The sequence below is a fragment of the Globicephala melas genome, chromosome 17 (genome assembly GCF_963455315.2).
Source record: "Globicephala melas chromosome 17, mGloMel1.2, whole genome shotgun sequence".
Classification (NCBI taxonomy): domain Eukaryota; kingdom Metazoa; phylum Chordata; class Mammalia; order Artiodactyla; family Delphinidae; genus Globicephala; species Globicephala melas.
In genome coordinates, this window is record NC_083330.1 from 3465917 (window position 1) to 3472059 (window position 6143).

The window sequence follows — 6143 nt, forward strand, 5'->3', positions numbered from 1 at the left end:
GAAACTCTCTCCTTCTATGAGTTCAACATTTTTAGAATCCACATACAGTGAGTATTGTCTTTCTCTGTCTGGTGTATTTCACTTAGCATAACGCCCTCCAGCTTCGTCCACATTGTGACAAAGGGCAGGATTTTCTTCTTTTTAACTGAATCGTATTCTATTGTATATTTTGACCACATTCTCTTTATCCATTCACCCACTTACAGACACTTAGTTGTTTCCATATTTTGGCTGTCGTAAATGCTGCAATAAACATGGGAGTAAAGATATCCCTTTGAGGTCCTGATTTCATTTCCTTTGGATATAAACCCAGCATTGGGATTGCTGGATCATTCGGTAGTTCTATTTTTGGTTTTTTGAGGAAACTCCATATTGTTTTTCCTAATGACTGTATCAATTTACGTTCTCACTAGCAGTGCAGGAGGGTTCCTTTTAGGAAGAGAACTAATATTGAAAGTGAACTAATGCTTGCCAAGCACTGTACTAAATCCTTTACAGATTTATCTGGTTAAATCTCTGTAACTCTTACAGACTCATTTTGTGTGTTTTTAATGATCTCATCAACAGTAATATTTGAGTAGATTACATAAATTCAGAGTGTAAACTTTTAGTCAACATAAAGAGATAAGGGCGAGAAAAGCAAAAGCTCAGAGTAGCAGGTCGAAGAACGTGGCGAAGATGCAGAATCCTCTTCGTAAACGAGGATTCTGAGGCTCTGAGAAGCCGTGTGTTCTCTGGGGTGTCTGGCTGGTGAGGCCGGTCAAGCTGGGGTGGACGTCCCATGTCCCATCTCTGAGTTCTGAGGCAGTTTAGAGTGGCTTCACCAGTCTAGACGAGCTGAGAGAAGGGAACAAAGACAGTAGAGGCCAAATAGAAATGCAAAACAAGCAGGATGGAAAGGGGCAGGAAGAGTAAGTTGTTTGAAAGAGGAAGGAGGGGAAGAAACAGGAGGTAAACTCACGTTCACTTGGCCGTTGGTTTGTAACCTGAGGGGCCCGGGAGGGGGGCGGGGCGTTGCCTGGGGGGAAGTGAGGCTCAGGTGAGGAAAGGGATGGGGATGCTGCTGTCCATGTCAGCTACTGGGAGTGTCTTTTGCTTAGAGAAGGCATCACCACGTCCTGAAGTTTACCCCTGGCGCCCCCGGAATAACAGTCAGCTCCCTAGTACTGGAAACTGAGGTCCTGGGCCTCTTTGAAAATATGATTTTGAGATAGAGGGATGATGTGATTGTATCAGAAGCACAGATAAATCCCATAGACATCCGTCTATTCCACTTCTAGAGAAGCTGGATTCTGGGTCTCAGAGATCGTGCTCACCTTCCTCAACAACCATACCTAGCCCTTACTATTTACATGCCAAGTACTGGCGCCTGGGTAAAAAGGTTAATACGGCGTAATCTAAAAATCCACAGCTTGGTGGAGAAGACGGACGTGAAGCTGAGACTGAAAATGCAGTGTAGTAAGTGCTCTTTGGGGGAAGTGCTTTGGGGGTCCGGGGCTGGAGCGTCCCACTCTGCCTGGGGGCGCGTGCCACGGTGTCTGTAGGGGAGAGCATCCTTCTCTGACTCAGGAGGGACGGGCAGGCACGTGCCGGGCAGGGAAATAAGAAGGGAACCGCAGACGGAGAGTGTTGTGGGCAAACGCAGGGGGCCCCAAAAGTGGACCGCGAGATCAGTCTGCCCGCTTCCAGGCCGAAATGGGGAGGCTGGACGAGCGGGTAGGAGAGCGGTGGGCACTGAGCTGGAAGGCCACGTCTAGCCAGGTTGTCAGTGACCCTCCATGTGGAATTCTTACTGGAACCCTGCTTGCTCCAGAAAGGATCCAGGGCCGCCCGTCCCGGTGCACATAGATTTTCCGTGGGCGGCAGTTTCCGGTAGAGGTGCGACGGCAGTGGCATGACCATCGTCCCCCAGCCCCTCTGTGACTGCGTGGGCGATGGGCTGCAGGGTCAGAGACCTGAGAAGGCCTGAAAAGGTCCGTGGAGACGGGGGCCCAGCGTGGCAGGAGGCCGCGGGGACGGAGAGACGCACTCAGATTTGAGGCACGGTTGTTAGGTTTTGGTGACAGGCTGCGCAGCCAGAGAGGAGGGAATTGAGCGGACACCCGGGCTCGCAGCTTCGGGTGCTGACCGGAGAGCGGCCACGCGCATTTCGGTTTAATGGAGGGGAATTTAAGCTTAGGGTAGGCGTGGAAACTCTTTCCCAAGAACTCCAATGCTGTTTTCAAACCATCCAGCTTAGCTTGTGTTCTAGAGCATCACTGCACCACCAAGCTGACAGCACGTGGTGTCTGGCACATATTAGCTGGGTCATCGTGGGCAAATTGTTCACTTTCTGAGCCCTTATTTCTTCATAAAATTTGGATACTGTCTGCTCTCAGAGACTTGGGAATTCAGTTGGTAATTTACATGAATTATCCGGTCATGACCCAAGAGATGGGGCTCATAGTCAGTTCCCCTGGAGGGAAGGAGAAGTTTTGAGGAAAGGAGAGCTACGCTGTCAGTGGCAGGTGGAGCTCTTCTCCCCTCGCCCCACGCCTTCCTCCGTCTCATCCTCTTTCAAGGTGGAAGGAGCGTCAGGATGCTCGATGGTTCGCCACCGTCAACCTGCTGGGTTTAAGGGGCTGGCGCCTCTAGGTTATCTCACTTTCACAGGTGTGCCCTGGAGGTGTGGGCAGGGTGGGACTAGGGGGTGGGCGGTTGCACGCCCCCCGAGTTTGTAGAGGATCCTTCCACGGGGGCTGGAATTTTAATCTCTCCTGCCGTGCGGTCAAGGCTAACACCTTGCCCCTGCTGCCGGCTTCTGCTCGGCCTGGATGTCCTCCGAGCAGCAGGTGCGACGAGGGCACGGCTGGGCTGCGCTGAAGTCGCCTCCTGGGAACGGCTTTATCTGTGTCCTTTCCAGCACGTAGGCTTTGTAAATAGACCGGAGTCCCCACTTCCCTGCTTTGTTAGCGTGTGCTATCGTCAGGGCCTGGAACCGCCGGGACTTTCTGTCAAAGACACTTGTTTATGTGTCGTCTAGAAAGCCAGCCACTGCCGGGAGGAGGCCGGCTGGCACGGGGCGTGTGTCGGCAGTGCAGACCAGGGGGTGTCTTGTCTCCCCTTTTGATTTGCCGGCCTGATGGGAGCTCAGTGGTATAAAGCGAAGTGAATATTATCAGCCACATTTTCGCAGACAAACAGATGCTAAATTGCTTCCAGTCTTCCGGTACATGGCCACGTTTCCTATTCCTCTGGGAATGACCTTCTCAGCTGTGTTCTAGAGTCAGGATTTAAATCAGGTGTTACCCACCTCAGACCAGATACCACTGCCAGAAAAAAAGAGGAAAAAAAAGGAAGATAAACATTAAAAAAAAAAAAAAAAAGGGGGACTGTCAGGCTGGACAGGGGTATCTTTTGCAAGGAAGACAGAATAAAATACCCTCTTTCCTTTTTATTGTGGTAAAATACACAGAACATAAAATTCATCCTTTCAACCATTTCAAGGTGGCACTTGGTAAATTCACAAAGTTGCACCACCATCACCAAGTTCTAGGACACTTTCGCCACTGCACCTGCCCTCTCCTTTTTGAAAGCTAGGATTCCATCTGCCTAATAAAGAAACCAAACAACTTCAGTCAACCAGTGATCGTACCAATCAGTTCCTTTTATTCTCAGCCGTCCACAAGTAACCACGAGCTGATTGAATTCCTTGCTGTGGACCTTTGCAAAGAGATTTAGCAAAGTACGTACTGTATAGCTTTAGACATGGACAGATGTATAGATATTTTAAACACTATTAGAGAAATTCTTATGTGGATAAAATATATTGGCAATAATATTTGTGAAAAGATGGGCAGATTTTATTGACTATATCAAAATTTTCCTTAGTTGGATGGAAGGTAATTTGACATGTAGACTATTTGAAGAAATCTAATTCTATTGCTTTTATGTTCATAGAGCATCTCTACTAATAGAAAAGGGAAGGAAGGGATACATTTGACTATTTTACTTAATAAACAGAAAGATGTACTAAACAGTGAAATAAGCCAACAAAAGACAAGTACTGTATATTTTCACTTATATGTGGAATCTAGAAAATAAACCAAATGAACAAATATGACAAAACTAAAACAGACCCATAGATACAGGTAACAGACCAGTGGTTAGCAGATGGGAGAAGGTCGAGGGGAGGGGCGAAATCGGGGAAGGGGATTAAGAGGTACCAAGTACTCTGTATAAAATAAGTTACAAGGGGCTTCCCTGGTGGCGCAGTGGTTGAGAGTCCGCCTGCCGATGCAGGGGACAGGGGTTCGTGCCCCGGTCTGGAAGGATCCCACATGCCGCGGAGCGGCTGGGCCCGTGAGCCATGGCCGCTGAGCCTGCGCGTCCGGAGCCTGTGCTCCGCAACGGGAGAGGCCACAGCAGTGAGAGGCCCGCGTACCGCAAAAAAAAAAAAAAAAAAAAAGTTACAAGGAGGTAATGTACAGTACAAGGAATATAGTCAATATTTTATAATAACTTTGTATGGAGTGTAATCTATGAAAATATAGAATTACTATGTTGTATACCGAAATTAATATAATATTGTAAGTCTACTATACTTCAATAAAAAAATCAATAAAAATAAAGATGTTGATAGGTAGATAGGTAGCTATGGATATACGATAATATTCTTTATTATTATTACCCAATAAGGAGGAGACAGAGAAACAGTATGACTATCACACTGATGGTTTGACGGCAGGGTTTGCATGGGATGATTTTCCAGGGCCTCTTCCCGCTCATTGAAGCCACTTTTAAGCAGGCCGCACCTTTCCTTTGGTCACTTAAAAAAATTGGGACTTCCGTGGCAGTTCCAGTGGTTAGGACTCGGGGCTTTCACTGCTGTGGCCCGGGTTCAATCCCTGGTTGGGGAACTAAGATCCCACAAGCTGTGTGGCATGGCTCCCCAAAGATCATAATAAATAAAATAAAATGAAATGTACAATTCTTTGCTTTTTTTTTTTTTTTTTGCGGTACATGGGCCTCTCACTGCTGTGGCCTCTCCCGTTGCGGAGCACAGGCTCCGGATGCGCGGGCCCAGCGGCCATGGCTCACAGGCCCAGCTGCTCCGCGGCACATGGGATCTTCCCAGACCGGGGCACGAACCCGCATCCCCTGAATAGGCAGGCAGACTCTCAACCACTGCGCCACCAGGGAAGCCCAATTCTGTGCTTTTTTAAAAAAAAAAATTACTAGCAAATACTCTCATGGGAAGTGCAGAGTTAAATTTCAGTGAATCACGACAAATTCCGAGTTATTCAAGCCCCAGAGGTCACTAATCAGTAAGTGCCTTGCAACTGCTCTCACTGACGGGCAGCTTTGCAGCAACATGATCTCATCTGGTAGAAACCACCATTATTCCCTTCTTTACAGGCTAGTTACAGAGTTCTAGTCGTAACATGGGTCAATATTTCTAACAAAGGGACATGTTAAGGGAATTTGTGCACATGCCATTCTGTTTTCTGTGCAGTACTGGACGCCTGGTGTTAGGGATGCCTTTGCAAATGCACCTTGCATCCCTCAGGGATCATCCTTTTTAGAATTCGTGGACCGCCTCTCCCCCTTACCCCTCCATATCCTGCTTTTCTGAGTGGTAGGATCTTTTCTTCAGTTTTGGGACTAAATTTACCTCTTCTTTTGTCACTTACAAGCTCTGATGAGACTGAACTGCAGCATCATGTTTTGTCAAAGGGGACTGTCTACAACGTTATATATTAAACAGATGTGGATATATAGGAATATAGACTTACTTGTAACAGAAGCAAATACAAGAATTGACTAAACTAGGTGATGGATTCTAGAGTGTTTCTTATGTTATTCTGTCTATAATTCTCTGTGTTTATATAGTTTCATTCTTTGAAAAAAATATGAAAAAATGTATTCATCTAAGTCCATGAGGCAGAGGCTTCCGATTTTTGAAATTAGAGTCAGAACTCAGCTCCGTCGTATCAGAAGTTGAAGTTATACCTTCTTTCATGTGCACAGTTTACTGGCAATATTATCACACAAAATGGGCTCACGGTTGGGTGAGCTTGTAACTATTAAGTCAGCTAGACACACATAAGCTCTTGTCTCCTTGAATTTCTTCCTGGAGATGATACCCACGCTCCACAACCCGC